The sequence below is a fragment of the Schistocerca cancellata genome, chromosome 5, assembly GCF_023864275.1.
Source record: "Schistocerca cancellata isolate TAMUIC-IGC-003103 chromosome 5, iqSchCanc2.1, whole genome shotgun sequence".
In the NCBI taxonomy this organism is placed as follows: Eukaryota; Metazoa; Arthropoda; class Insecta; order Orthoptera; family Acrididae; genus Schistocerca; species Schistocerca cancellata.
The window spans coordinates 129,763,091-129,780,236 of NC_064630.1; positions in this window are offsets into that span (position 1 = coordinate 129,763,091).

A 17,146-nucleotide genomic window follows, 5' to 3' on the forward strand; every position below is an offset into this window, starting at 1 on the left:
CTGCACCCACAAATGACTGGCCATAATTTACAGGAATTGTGTGACCTGTACATATACATCTGGTGCCACAGACCTCTCCAAACCTATCAGCGACTTCTCGAATCAATGTCATCCGGAGTTATTGCTGTATTGCATTCAAAATGTTGACCAACACACTGTTGAGCAGATGGTCACAATGCTGGGGCTTGTCATTGTATTTCCAATGTTAACATAGTTCTCTTTTTTTTTTTTCAGAAAAGCCTTTCTTGCTATTGCCAATCTTCATTTTATGTACTGTTCTGTTATATGCATATGCATATATATATGTTCTGCTACCCAAATAGCAAACCGTATGCACTACTTTTTGTGTTCTGTTTACTAGTCTATTTTCTTAGTATTATAAAATTTAATTCGACCACACTTGGCCCTTGTTTTAATTTTGCTAGTGTCACGGTATAACCTCCTTTCAAGAAACCATCAGTTCCACATATATTTAAAGTCCATTGTTATTCTGACTGCTATATCATCATCAGCAAACCTCAAAGTTTTTATTTCTGCTCCCTGGACATTAATTCCCTTTCCAAATTTCTGTGAGGTATCTGTAATTGTTTGCACAATGGAAAAATTGAGTAACACAGGCCTTCTCAGCTACAGACTTCCTTTCACGTCCTATGACTCATTTACTGTGAATTATCTTCTAAGATAAGTCATATAGCCAGTGTGCCTCACATGTTTTTACATTGCTCCAGAAGCCAAACTGATCTAGGTTGCTTTCTACCATCTTTTAGTAAATAACTGATGTTACTATTTTGCAAACATGACATTATACTGATGGTTTGGTAATACAACTGTCAGCACCTGCTGTCTTCGGTATTGCAATTATTGCATTCATTAGTGTATCTCATATATATATATCACCAAATTATTTTGCCAGGATCTCATCTTCATCCATGTCCTCACCTCTTTCTACGATATTGTCTTCTAGTTCCTTTGCTTTATGTAGCACTTGTATACATTCATTCCATCTTTCAGCCTTTTCTTCATTGATGGTGGTGGTGGTGGTGGTGGTGGTGGTGGTGGTGGTAGAACTGACTTGTCATCTTAGCTCTTGATGTTTGTAGAGCTACTTCTCTTTGCTCCTTTAATTTTCCTGCATTTAGGATCTCTCTTTCAGATAGTAATGTATGCACCTAGAGCTTTTTAAAGATTGTATGAGATTGTCGATGATTCATTCTTCACCTTGTTAATAAAACTACAGCTGACATCTAAAGAAGATATTGCATGGTTCTCATGTCACAAAATGCCAAGTTTAGTTGTAGTGATATGGCAGTGTACCAGCACAAGGAAATTATATTCATATCCACATTGTTCAGGTGTTGTCTGATAAACTTTACTCATCCTAATGCCTGACTTGCATAATCTAGAATTTGTGGTTATATTTGTAGCAGAAAATGAAGTGCATATTTTACACCCGTTTGCCACCAACAAAATAAAAGTTTGTACTGCATGATAAATGTATAATTTTGATAGCCATACGTGTTTAGTCAGCATTCTGTTAAGAAACGACCACGTCAAAATAACTGTAGATACGTACAAAATAGCACTTTTATGCAGAGAATATTGTGATAATTTGTTCAGAACATCAAAAAAGGGCAAAGATAGATTGGTATCATAACATAGATAGAAACTACTAACCTCTTGCACAAGACAAAATAGCTTTCAAAATGCATTGAGTCAGATTTTATGACATTCAGCAAAATGTGATTATTCATATGGAAGTCTTTTAAATGTTAAAGGATCAGTGTGAATTTCTAGAGAGATTAAAAGGACTGAATAACCTTGTGGCACATAGTGTCTGCTACAGTAGACAGCTATTAATGGTCATTTCTTTGGTGTTTTCAATCAGTAAATGCACACAGTCCACTGCAGTAAGCACTTTCTACTGGTGGTGTACCCTGCATGCATTTGGAGCCTCATGCCTGAATGGAAACACCAGAGATGTGACCATTAAAAACTGTTCACTGCAGTGGAATTCATGCACCACAAGGTTAAGCAACTAGTGAATGAAATTTTGTACCCACCCAATTACAAATGTGATGCTCAATATAGCTAAAAGACTGCTTGAATCCATCCCTGCTTTTTACTCAATGTAGAACAAAGATGTGTTGTTCTAGGAAAGGAAAGCCAGCAAATAATTATGCAGGCATTGCAGATAACTGAGAAAATGCAGCAGTGATAAGTAAAAGTTTACTTCCACTTTCCGTAAGCCTTATTAGGTGAGAAACCAGAGATTCAAGGGTGACACGAACCGAAGGTGATGTGGCAAAGCAAAAGCAGAATTGCTGAACTCAGTTTTGAGAGAGAGAGAGAGTGTGAGTGAGTGAATGAGTGGGGGCAGGGGGAGTGTAAGCCACAAGTGCATTGTTTTGGATGTACTTACACATTGGTTCAAATCACAACAGATACTGGAGCAAATACTACTGAAAAAACTATAATGTTCAAATCAAAAATTAATATTTACTGTAATCACAGATTTCGCTGGTCAAAAAAAATTGCACAAGTTATTCCGAACTCATTTGAATTGAATATATGCTCAAGACATTGTACATGACATACTGAAAGCTGTGGATCAAGGCAATCAGATAGATACAGCATTTCTTGATCTCCAAAAAGCATTTGACTCAGTATAACATCCACACTTATCGTCAAAAATTTGATCAGATGGGGTATCAAGTAGAATTTGTGACTGGACTGAGGACTTTTTAGAAGGGAGGACACTGCATGTTATCTTGGATGGAGAACCATCGTCAGATATAGAAGTAATTTTAGGTGTATCCCAGGGAGGTGCATTGGGACCCTTGTTCATGTTGTACATTAATGGCCTTGCATACAATATTATTAATAATAATATTAGGCTTTTTGCAGGTGATGCAGTTATCTATAATAAAGTACTATCTGAAAGAAGCTGCATAAATATTCAGTTAGATGTTAATAAGATTTCAATGTAATGCAAAGTCTGGCAACTTGCTTTAAATGTCCAGAAATGTAAAACTGGGCATTTTACAGAACAAAAAAACATGATATCCTATGACTGTAATATCAATGAGTCACTGCTGGAATTGCCCAACTCATACAAATACCTTGGTGTAACACTATGTAGGGGTATGAAATGGAATGATCACATATGCTCAGTCATGGGTAAAGCAGGTGATAGATCTCAGATTGCTGGTAGAATACCAGGGACGTGCAATATGTCTACAAAGGAGATTTCTTACAAATCACATGTGCAACCCATCCTAGAATATTGCTGAAGTGTGTGGGACCCATACCAAATAGGACTTACAGGGGACATTGAACATGTATAGCACAAATGGTCACAGTTGTTTAATCCATGGGAGAGTGTCATGGAAATACTGGAGGAACTGAACTGAAAGACAGACAAAAACAACCCTAAGAAAGCCTACTAACAAAGCTTTAAATGGCGACTCTAGGAATATACCACAATCCCCCATGTATCACTCACACAGTTATCATAAGAATAAGATTAGAATAATTACGGCACACAAAGAGGCATTCAGTATGTGAATGGAACAGGAAGAAACCTTAATAACTGGTACAATGGAACTAAGTCTCTGCCATGTATGTCACTGTGGTTTGCAGAATATAGATGTTGATGTAGATATAGACTTAGTTACAGAGTGATGAAAAGAGAACAGCAAAGAAACTCTTGTGATCTCTGCCACATAACTATTTATATTTCTTAAATATTTAGATTATTGTGAAATATATCTCAGTGCTTTAGGTCCTCAGCTGTCACCTGTCCTCATCTCCAGAATGGCAACCTACATATTTACCTTTCTTGTGTTCTATTAGTATATTTCACGCATGTTTTTCTATTTGAGAGGTTTAGTCACACATTTTTAATTTGAAGTGTAAATTCAGGCAGAATGTAGCACACCATAGGTGTTACTTATTTCACCCAATGCCTCTGCTCCCAAGGCACCTCCTAGTGTACCGACACATTGAATTTGACCTCACTGCAGGGTGAGTGGCAGGTGGTAATGTATTTACATCCCTCCAAGTGCAGGGCCACAGGTGGCCGTTTCTTCAGCAGGGCCTGGGGCTTTGTTAGGAATTGGGAGCTCCAATGTTAGGTGTGTTACAGACCCCCTTAGGAAGATAGCACTCAGGGCTGGGAGGAAAGCCAATGTGCACTCGGTATGTCTGCTCGGGGGGAGGGGAGGGGATTTCATCCAAGATGTGGAGGCAGCCTGGCCTGTGGCTATCGAATGTGCAGGATGCAGTAGTCTGCAAGTTGTGGCTCGTGTCGGCACTGACACCTGTCACGTGGGTTCAGAGGCCATGCAGTTCATCATGGCACTGGCAGAGCTGGTAAAGGTTGATGGCCTGTTGTGTGGGATGCAAGCACAGCTCATAATTTACAGCGTTGTTCACAGAGTTGATCAGGGTCATTTGGTTTGGAGCCAAGTGGAGGGTCTTGACGAAAGGTTTTGTCAACTGTGCGACAGTCTTGGCTGCTGATGTCTGGACGTGCGTTATTGGATGGAGAATTGTAGGACTCCCCTTGATAGGTCAGGAATGCACAATGCAAAGGAAGCAGCTATTTGGGTAGTGGGGTACTTGTGGAGTGCACATGGTGGTATTTTAGACTAGGTGGTAGTTTAAATTCCTCTGATGAACACTCACTGGTTGATATGCAGTTAGTGAAATCAGACCATGTTCAACGTAAAGACACCTTTTGACTGATATAATTTTATTGGTAAATTGTCAAATTATTCATAACAAACTTTCTGAATTTACTGCCCTCCAGGGAAGTTCACATGTTCAAATTGTTCTTGGGGCTGAGAGCTAGCTGAAACCCAACATAGAAAGCTCGAAGATGCTTAGCGAGACACGGAACATATGTCGAAAAGACATATTATGATCCAAAGGAGGGGGAGTGTTCGCTGCAGCTGACAAAAATATTGTCTCTATTGAAATTGTGTCTGACAGAGAAGTCATCTGGTTGCATATAAGAGGTCTAGGTGAAACCAAGTTAAGTATTGGATGTTTTTACCAGTGACCTGCTCCACTGTGACAGTTCTAGAGCCATTCAAAGAAAGTCTATGGTTAGTAGTGCGTAAATGCCCAGATCTACATCTACATCTACATCCGTACTCCGCAAACCACCTGAAGGTGTGTGGCGGAGGGTACCTTGAGTACCTCTATCGGTTCTCCGTTCTATTCCAGTCTCGTATTGTTCGTGGAAAGAAGGATTATCGGTATGCCTCTGTGTGGGCTCTAATCTCTCTGATTTTATCCTCGTGGTCTCTTCGTGAGATATACGTAGGAGGGAGCAATATACTGCTTGACTCTTCGGTGAAGGTATGTTCTCGAAACTTTGACAAAAACCCGTACCGAGCTACTGAGCGTCTCTCCTGCAGAGTCTTCCACTGGAGTTTATCTATCATCTCCGTGACGCTTTTGCGATTAGTAAATGATCCTGTAACGAAGCGCGCTGCTCTCCGTTGGATCTTCTCTATATCTTCTATCAACCCTATCTGGTATGAATCCCACACTGCTGAGCAGTATTCAAGCAGTGGGCGAACAAGCGTACTGTAACCTACTTCCTTTGTTTTCGGATTGCATTTCCTTAGGATTCTTCCAATGAATCTCAGTCTGGCATCTGCTTTACCAACGATCAACATTATATGATCATTCCATTTTAAATCACTCCTAATGCGTACTCCCAGATAATTTATGGTATTAACTGCTTCCAGTTGCTGACCCGCTATTTTGTAGCTAAATGATAAAGGATCTATCTTTCTATGTATTCGCAGCACATTACACTTGGTCTACATTGAGATTCAATTGCCATTCCCTGCACCATGCGTCAATTCGCTGCAGATCCTCCTGCATTTCAGTACAATTTTCCATTGTTACAACTTCTCGATACACCACAGCTTCATCTGCAAAAAGCCTCAGTGAACTTCCGATGTCATCCACCAGGTCATTTATGTATATTGTGAATAGCAACGGTCCTATGACACTCCCCTGCAGCACACCTGAAATCACTCTTACTTCAGAAGACTTCTCTCAATTGAGAATGACATGCTGCATTCTGTTATCTAGGAACTCTTCAATCCAATCACACAATTGGTCTGATAGTCCATATGCTCTTACTTTGTTCATTAAACGACTGTGGGGAACTGTATCGAACGCCTTGCGGAAGTCAAGAAACACGGCATCTACCTGTGAACCCGTGTCTATGGCCCTCTGAGTCTCGTGGACGAATAGCGCGAGCTGGGTTTCACATGACCGTCTTTTTCGAAACCCATGCTGATTCCTACAGAGTAGATTTGTAGTCTCCAGAAAAGTCATTATACTCGAACACAATACGTGTTCCAAAATTCTACAACTGATCGACGTTAGAGATATAGGTCTATAGTTCTGCACATCTGTTCGACGTACCTTCTTGAAAACGGGGATGACCTGTGCCCTTTTTCAATCCTTTGGATCGCTACGCTCTTCTAGAGACCTACGGTACACCGCTGCAAGAAGGGGGGCAAGTTCCTTCGGGTACTCTGTGTAAAATTGAACTGGTATCCCATCAGGTCCAGAGGCCTTTCCTCTCTTAAGCGATTTTAATTGTTTCTTTATCCCTCTGTCGTCTATTTCGATATCTACCATTTTGTCATCTGTGCGACAATCTAGAGAAGGAACTACAGTGCAATCTTCCTCTGTGAAACAACTTTGGAAAAAGACATTTAGTATTTCGGCCTTTAGCCTGTCATCCTCTGTTTCAGTACCATTTTGGTCACAGAGTGTCTGGACATTTTGTTTTGATCCACCTACTGCTTTGACATAAGACCAAAATTTCTTAGGATTTTCTGCCAAGTCAGTACATAGAACTTTACTTTCGAATTCATTGAACGCCTCTCGCATAGCCCTCCTCACACTACATTTCGCTTCGCGTAATTTTTGTTTGTCTGCAAGGCTTTGGCTATGTTTATGTTTGCTGTGAAGTTCCCTTTGCTTCCGCAGCAGTTTTCTAACTCGGTTGTTGTACCACGGTGGCTCTTTTCCATCTCTTACGATCTTGCTTGGCATATACTCATCTAACGCATTATGTACGACGGTTTTGAACTTTGTCCACTGATCCTCAACACTACCTGTACTTGAGACAAAACTTTTGTGTTGAGCCAACAGGTACTCTGAAATCTGCTTTTTGTCACTTTTTCTAAACAGAAAAATCTTCCTACCCTTTTTAATATTTCTATTTACGGCTGAAATCATCGATGCTGTAACCGCTTTATGATCGCTGATTCCCTGTTCTGCATTAACTTTTTCAAATAGTTCGGGTCTGTTTGTCACCAGAAGGTCTAATATGTTATCACCTCAAGTCGGTTCTCTGTTTAACTGCTCAAGGTAGTTTTCAGATAAAGCACTTAAAAAAATTTCACTGGATTCTTTGTCCCTGCCACCCGTTATGAACGTCTGAGTCTCCCAGTCTATATCCGGCAAATTAAAATCTCCACCCAGAACTGTAACATGGTGGGGAAATCTACTCGAAATATTTTCCAAATTATCTTTCAGGTGCTCAGCCACAACAGCTGCTGAGCCAGGGGGCCTATAGAGACATCCAATTACCATGTCTGAGCCTGCTTTAACCGTGACCTTCACCCAAATCATTTCACATTTCGGATCTCCGTCAATTTCCTTAAATACTATTGCACTTCTTATCGCTATAAACACGTCTCCCCCTTCACTGTCCAGCCTGTCTCCGCGGTATACATTCCAATCTGAGTTTAGGATTTCATTACTGTTTACGTCTGGTTTCAGCCAACTTTCTGTCCCTAGTACTATATGGGCGTTGTGACCGTTTATTAATGAGAGCAATACTAGTTGGAAACAACTTTAACCTCAAAGTATGGACTGGGGAATCTATGAATTCATTGCTGGGGGTACAGACAGACACTCTTGCGAAGTACTTTTGAACACATTTTTGATAAATAGTCTTGAGCAGCTAGTTTGGCAGCTTACATGCAATGGACAGATCTTAGACCTTGTAGCTACAACCAGGCCAAACCTTATCAATGGCATCAGTATAGAGATGGAGATTAGTGTTCATGATGTCATCATACCAGCTATGGATACAAAAGTTAATAAATCATCAAGAAGGCTAGGAGACTGTTTGTGCTGGAAAGAGCAGATAAGTAGTTGTTAGCATCTCACTCAGCCAATGAATTGACATCCTTTAGTTCTGGTACGATTGATGTGGAGGAATTGTGGGCAACGTTTAAATAGATTGTAAATCATGCTCTAGAGAATTATGTGCCTAGTTAGTGGATTAAGGATGGAAAAGACCCACTGCAGTTTAACAATGAAATTTGTAAAATGCCGAGGAAGCAAAGGATGTTGCACTTCTGGTTCAAAAGAAAAAGTTCGGATGAAGACAGGCACAGATTAGTAGAGATTCATGCATCTGTGAAAAGATCTATGCTTAAAGCATACAGCAACTACCAGTGTCATACCTTAACAAAAGACCTGGCCAATACCCCGAGAAAATTCTGGTCCCATGTAAAATCAGTAAGCAAGTCTACAGCTTCCATCCAGTCATTCAGTGACCAGTCTGGTATAGCAGTAGAAGATAGCAAAACAAAAGCCGAAGTTTTAAATTTTGTGTTTAAGAAATTGTTCATGCAGCAGTTGTCTGACCATCACACAGAGTCCTGTATGGATGACATAGTAATAAGCATTCCTGACAGAGAGAAATAACCGAAAGAGTTGAAAACAAGTAAGTCATCAGGTCTGGATGGCATACCAGTTTGATTTTACAAAGTGTTTGTTCTCTATGGCATTGGCCTCTTACTTAGCTTGCATTTATTGCCAATCTCTCACCCAGCACAAATTCCCAAGTGACTGGAAAAAAGCGCAAGTGGCTCCAGTATACAGGATGAAAATTATTTAAACCAACAAACTCTGAGAGATTGGATGGGTCACTGAAACGCATATTTTTCTCTAATATCATATCTTCCTGTGAGGATTTTTTAGACTGTTAGAGGAAGTTTTCTCTAGAAGAAAATTAAACTAACATATTCTGGGAGGGTACATGGAACAATGAAAATACTTTTTCTAGTGTGTTTTGTCTGTGAGGACAAAAAGTAACACAAACAAGTTTGGACAAAAGCATTAACATAACATAGTTACTTCAATTGCAGTAGAGGTTCAAAAGATGACTCCATTGACTTTTAAACAGAGGTTACTCCAGTGGGTCATGTTCTGTCTAACACATTCAAAGAGTGCATGAGTCTCCTTAATTCATACTGCTACTGTTTTGGCAACCAGATCCTCTTCTGATTCAACAAGGGTTTTTGAATCAGGTTGCACACCTCTCATCACACAAAAAAGTCCAGAACAGTCAAATCAGGGAATGGAGTAGGCCATGGTACAAGACCATAACTTTCACCACTTTTCTGGAATTTCTTTTCAAGAATCAGTGCACAGGACGACTGAAATGTGCCAGTGCCCCATCATGCTGGAAACATTTGCTCTGTCTTGTAGTGAGTGGCACATCATCCAGCAACTGTGGTGAGGAAATTGTAATGATGCCTGTCATAATGGCCTAAGTAGGGGATGTGGCCCAATTAAACAGTCACCAATAACATTTGCCAACACATTCCCATAGAACCACAGCTGATGAGCACAAGTAAATGTGGCATGTGGATTTATCTCACTCAAAACATGCAAATTGTGAATGTTGAAGACCCCATCATGCCACAATGTTGCTTCGTATGTAAACAACGCAGAGGATGGAAATGTAGGTTGCGTTTGACACTGTCCCAGGTACCACTGCAAAAACTGTGCTCTGCATGGATAAACATCCGATTACAGATTGTGCACACACTGTAAGTGAAATGGATTAACTATTGCTCATGAAAGACATTTCTAATATTCATCTGATTCGTCCCCATGTCATGCTCAATTGATGCAATTGTGAGTGCCAAGAGCAACTATGCCTCTACCAGATTACAAAATTCTCACAAGTAATTATGATATTAGAGAAAAACTTTTGTTTTGGTGTCCCATGCAACCTCCCAGAGTTTGTCAGTTTAAATAATTGCGAAACTTGGACACTCAAGGCCACAGACAAACAGCGCATTGATGCATTTGAGCTTTGGTGCTGGTGTAGGATGCTACACATAAAATGGAGTGAAATAAGAACAAATATGTCCATTATGGAACAACTTGATATCTCCAGATGCCTTTCTTCTTGAGTCACCAAAAAAATTCTCCAGTTCTTTGGCATATTGTGAGAAGAGATGGAGAAAATCTTGCAAGGAAAGATTGAGGGAATGAGACTAAGAGGAAGAGCAGCAAATAGATGGATAGATCAAATCAAGATCATCTCCGGTCTACCTCTTCAGCAGACACTAAGAGAAGCTGGCAACTGCCCGAGATGGAGATGCTTGGCTCACAGGGTCACAATGCTCAGCAATGAGCACAACTTATGATGATGATGATGATGATGATGAAGGGCAAAAGAATGGGCTGGCAAAATTACCGACCAAAATCCTTAGTATTGGTTTGCTTCAGAGTATTTTATCTTAAGTATCCCTGATGCCAAAAACCTTATGTCCATGAATCAGCATAGTTTTAGAAAACTCTGCTCCTGTGAAACTTAAGTTGCCTTCTTCTCACATGATATACTGCAAACTGTGGATGAAGGGCAACAGGCAGATCCCATGCTTCTAGATTTCGAAAAAGCACCTCACATGATGCTCCACTGCAGACTGTTGATGAAGGTATGACCACAGCATTAGTAGTGTCCTGCTTGGCACCATCATGTCATTTAAATATCTGGGTGTAATGTTGCAAAGTGATACAAACTTGAATGAACATGTGGGGATTGTGGTAGGGAAGGCAAATGGTCGACTTTGGTTTATTGGGATAATTTTGGGAAAGTTTGGTTTATCTGCAAAGGAGACTACATACAGGACACTATTGCAACCTATTCTTGAGTACGGCTTGAGTGTTTCGGATCTGCAACACCAAATTTGACTTAAAGGAAGACATCGAAGTAATTCAGAGGTGGGCTGCTATATTTGATACTGGCTTGTTCAAACAAAATGCAAGTACTATGGATATGCTTCGGGAACAAATGGGAAACCCTGGAGGGAAGGCAACGTTGTTTTTGAGGAACACTATTGAGAAAATTTCATAGACCCAGCATTTGAAGCAGAGTGATGAACATTTCTCCTCCACGCTCATAATTTCACATAAAGATACGACACGAGCAATTAGGGCTCATTTGGAGGCATAAAGGCAGTTATTTTTCCCTCATTCTATTTGCAAGGGGAACAGGAAAGTAAATGACCCTCTCCCATAAACTGCATGGTGGCTTGTGGAGTGTGCACATAGATGTGGATGACAAAAATATGACTACTGTATACTTCCCGTAACCACTATATCATATACCGGTACTATATAGTTCCCTTGATTAGTCAGTTATCTTTTACTCTGCAACGAAGAATTATGTAGACATTAGTGTCAGTGCCATTGAGGAACTGCTGAAAATCAAACAAGGTTCCACAGCCCAATGCCATTCCAGTCAGATTTATACATAATTTAAGCTGAGTATACTGTATATCCCTTGAAAAAACTGCTGTTCCCAGTGGTTGGAAGAGAGCACAGGTCACAACAGTATTACAAGAAGATTAGCAGAAAAGAAAACTCAAGATAGCTACAGTTACATGGGAGTAAAACTATTTAACATTTGCCAATAGAGGCACATAATGTGTCACTGAATGAGTTTAAAAGTGTCACAAAGAAATGGCTTAGAGAAAAAGCTTTTTATACAATAGAAGAGTTTATAATGTGCACTAAAGATGATCTTAAGTACCAGTACTAATATAGTTTCACTTAGATTAAACTTACACATGTAAATATAATGCAAATAACTTGTGCAGCATCAAGGACAAATTTTTGTATCTTATTAGACAATAATGATCTACAGTGTATTACACAATTTCTGTTAGTTATGTAAACTGTATATGTACACAAATGATGAAATCAAATGCATTTTTAATGCCTAAAGATGGATAATAAAATAAATAAATAGGTCCACAAAACTATCAATCATTATCATTGACTTTCATCTGTTCTAGAATCTTAGAATATATTCTGAACTCAGACATTTCAAGTTATCTCAAACAGAATGGCCTGAACACATTGATTCTAGAATAGAATAATTTTATTGTCATTAGGCCATTAAGGCAATAGACAAAGTCATACATATAAAACAATATAATGCATGTTTCAATAGAACAATAGGTTTATGATTACAGTGTAATATTACAATTGATGAAATCCTACAAAGTCATACTTATAACACAATATAATTCCTGTCGCAAAAGAGCAATAGATTTGTTATTACAGTATAATATTACAATTGACAAGGTCACACATATGATACAATATAATTCATGTTGCAAAAGAACAATAGGTTTGTTATTACTTGGTCATATTACGATTAATGAAATCCTACAAAGTCACACTTATATTACTATATAATTCTTTTGGCAAAAGAGTAATTGGTTTGTCATTACAGTATAATTTTTACAATTGATAAAATCCTTTGTTGTAGAATGGGTGGGCAACTAACCAGTCATACAGTGCTTGTTTGAATGGTTGCTCTGGTAAATCTTGCATAGCTAGTGGAAGTTTATTATAGGTTTACTACTGTCATAATTTTTTGCTCAGAAAACAAAGGTTTACAGTGTGCCTTATATGATGAGCCTGTAATTACCCTAATAGCTTTCTTCTGCAGTAGAAGGATGTCACACACACAACTGGAGTTTCCCCATAAAGTGATACCACAGGTTATTATGCTTTGGCAGAATGAGAGAGAGGATATTCTAACATAATTTTTAGGTACAAAATCCATTAGTCGCCTTAACAGATAGATTACCATAGGCAACTTACCACTAAGATACTTGACTTGTTGACCCCAAGATAATTTGTGATCCAAATATACCCCTAAAAACTTAACATAACTAGGATCATCAGATGGTAGCTTGTCTTTTAGACTAAATACTACTTGCTCAGTTTTATTTTCACTAAAAGCAAAAATCCATTTGCTTTAAACCAGTATGATGCTTGAGCAATTGTCTGTGCAACACAAGCTTTAAGGCTATTGAGGTCATTACTGCTGTTCAGAAAAGTTGTACCATTTGCACATAGTGCAGTTTCTGTTTTAATACATGATGGCAGGTCGTTAATCATTATTAGGAACAGGAAAGGGCTCAGTACAGATCCCTTTAATTTGATAAGCACACATTCCTTTATAACTAACTTAAGTTCTAGGCATGCATTGCCAGCTGCCACTTCAACCTCGTAAACTAGGGTGTTGAACTCTGAGAGAAGAAAAGTCTTTATGTTCAAATGTGAGTATAGGGAAGGAAGTAATGTTATTGTTCACATCTAAGTCAAGGTCAATATTTAACAAACCACTGGAAAGTGCATAGCAGAAGGTATTTGTCATTGTATCACATATTAGGCTATCTTCCCATTTAATTAGTGTATGTGGTGTGAGAATAATGACTGCTTAAATATCTTGTGGCGCTAATGAGGTCAACACCAGCATTGATCTGAGTATCATCTTTGAACTGAGCTAAGCATTATTTTTGGGCAGTTCCACCACGTCAGTTCTTTGTGAGCCTTTGATGTGTTTAGGTGAATAAACAAACTACTGTTAAATTGGTGTTGTTTGGTGTAACCAACCCGAACATACATATTACTGGTGATCCCGAGTTGTAACGTCTTCTGTTTTCGCCATTTTATTGTGCCCGCGACCTCCGCGTTGGTTATTTTCACGTGTATTACATTGACACAGCATTCGAACAATGACTTCGGCCCAGTGCCTAACACCGGATTTTGTGATCGACATGCATCGAGTTGCGGGCGATGTACACCCACCAGGACTGCAACACGATGCCTCTCACTCGATGATTACGCTGATTTCGCCAGACGTTTTCGAGCCTGCAACAATAAGTGAGGTTAGGAGTGCAAATGACTCCAGCTATCAGACGCCTTTGTTCCCACCACATGTGCCCTCCCTCATCGACTGTACAGTTACCTCTTTTGGATCTCCGTGCAGTGCGGGACCAATGCCGATTTCTGCAAATGCTTCGTTGGACAACCTACCACCGCCAGGAAAATGATTTGCCAAACCGCAATCCATGCTGTACCACGAAAATTCCTGCCACGTGGCTGGAACTGTTTTGTTCACAGGTCAACCTCCTCAGCATCCGACCACACCCGCACCTGCCTCAGTTCAGCATCAGCTCATGCCTTCCTGCTTTGATACCTCAGCCTGCAACAGGAACAATAACTTGTTATCTGTGCCTGACCATCCCCATTCCACTGCTATGCCTCAGTGTTTTGTGCCACGACATTCACCTCATCCGCACACCGTTTTGAGTGGAGTGACTATGAACAGTGAACATTCACACATTCTGTCCCACGTTCGACATCATTTCCCATACTATGCTTCTGGACAGCCTGCACCTCCGCAGCCTCCCTGCAACACAGGTGGCCCCGGCTCTGATCATCCATCGAGCTTTCTGCGGACTGAAACGAGTTCTCAAACTTTGAACTTTTTCTCACCTGACGCCCCCGTGCCGGATCCAGTCAAGCTTCCGCGACCGTTCTTGGCACATCTCTATGCCTCATCTGCGTCGGTCTACCGCGATGTGTCAATCCGAACACACCCGCAATGTGTTGAGCTTCCACAACCACAATCGACACGTCAGCCTCCCGCCTCGCAACGGATCGATTTCAACCACAACGCGTCACCTTCACGCTGCCACCCGACCAGTCATCGTCGCCAAATCCCCTGGAGACACACTCTCCTGGAATACTACAGCAGCAACAGCTTGTTTCAGGCAGTGGCCCGATGAATTCAACTCAACCTGTTCTTCCGAACATTGTACAATGCTTACCGATGCTGCCGCCATTTAATCCCGACAGAGCAACAACCTGGTTCAAAATTGTGGACGAAGTGCTTGACCATTACAAACTCGACAAGTCAACCAGGTTTCTGTACCTCATCACCCACCTGCACGACCAGGAGGATGTGATTGCTGACCTGGTCGATGCCCTGTACTCATCTACCTGGTACACTCTAGCCAAAAAGACAGTTCTACGTCGGCTTGCGTGCTCAACTGAGGCAGCAATATGGCAAGTGCTCCACGTCGAGCAAGTAGGCAACGACAAACCTTCCCAGCTCTGGAGATGGCTACGTGCCCTGGACAGCGACGATCTACTCTCTGCCACAGCTCTCCTCACCATCTGGTCAGATAAACTATCTCCTTACAACCGCTTTGCTCTGACTCAGAGGTCCCCCGAACCTGTCAAGCAACGAAAGACGATTGCTGACAAGCTACACGATGCATCACTGCTCTATTTCGCCAGCCACTGCCTACCTGGCAAGTCTCAGGTTCAGGCTCATCGTCCTGCAGCCAGACGCGGCCAGTGCCGCGATGTACCGACTGCTCCGCTTGCTCCGGGAAGCAGTAAACAAGCAGCTGGTAAGTCACCAGCTCCAACCACGGTCACGCCCCCTTCTGCAACCGAACCTGCTGCGGCCACTGAACCTCGGCCACTGCCTCTGGCAACGAACTTTCCGCAGGAAATGCAACCGCACTATCCATACTGTTACTTCCACACACAGTTTGGTGAGGCGGCACGGAACTGCAGACTGCCCTCCTACTTCCCAAACGCCAATTGCAAGTAGGTCCGGGTGCCGCCTCCTGCGCACAACATGACAGGCACCCCCCAGTGCTCCATTCTGTCCGGGAACGACCGGATAATTGTGGACGAATTTATATTAAAGACATTTTGTCGGGATACTTTTTCCTAGTGGACACAGGCGCCGATGTTTCGCTGCTGCCTAAGTCCTTAGTGTCGTTGAACATCCGCCCTCATCATACTTCACTGTAAGCCATGAATTCAACTAAACTACAATGCTCGGCTTCAACTTCCCACATCGTCTCACTCTCCACAAATTGCATACTCGAGTGGACTATTTGAGTGTGCGAAATTGATGAACCTATACTAGGCATTGACTTCTTGCGACACCACAAACTTGCACCGGACCTAGTGCAAAACACCGTGTTTCATCACCCGTCCAAGACAAACTTCCCCTGTGCTCCGTCGAGCAAACCCCCCCATGACACATCAGTCTGGGCTCATCTCATCCGTACATGCTCGTCTCTGTCGACGATGTTACAAGAAACAACGCACAAGTGCCTTGTCGAGCTTGAAAACGTCACTCGCCTACTCAAGGAAAACTCTGAGCTCTCCCTCCGGCTCCACGAAACTCAGCTCTAACTCTCCGATGCAGCAAAGGAATTACAGACACTACAGCAAGGACAAAGCAAGGTCAGTAATGTGTGCCAAATGTGCTTACAGTCCCAGCAATCGAGCCTCTGTGTGCTTACCTCCCGCTACCACTCGCAACTGTGTTATCAAGTCTGCCATAACATGTACTGACAGTTCCACAGGGCCACACACCCCTAACACGGCAGCGTTTGACACTTGGCCGGACACAAGTGCGCAAGCGCGAGCGTCATGTGTTCCTGAGCTAATGGCTCCTACCCCGCCCCTCGCGGACAGCACCTCAGACTATGCAACTTCGGCTCCCACGTGCCGCCGTGTGACTGCCACTGACAACACAAACAGTGCACTCGCGCCAAGCGCTTCGCCCGCGACTGTGCTGACACAGGCCACGCCCTCGGACAATGGACTCACTAACAGCTCACGAGCTCTACCATGCTCACCTGATCTTGGTGCCACTGCTTTGGGCCGGCGGCCATCTTGCCACATTGACCCCTGGGACACTTTGCCACCTCGGCTCCCGTCAGATCCACCGAGTGGCTCTGAACACAACGACCATGCCTCACCTGCCCCGCCCACCACACATTGTAAACAAACCACCTCCTGCACTGCCGGCAACATTTCCATTGTCACCAACGGCACGGTTCACAAGCTTTGCCTCACGCCAGGTCCCCTGATCTCCAGTAAACCACGTCGACTTTGACCCGAGTGCCTCTCCGACCTTAAAAATCAGATTTCTGAACTACTAAGGTCCGGCGTCATTGAACCC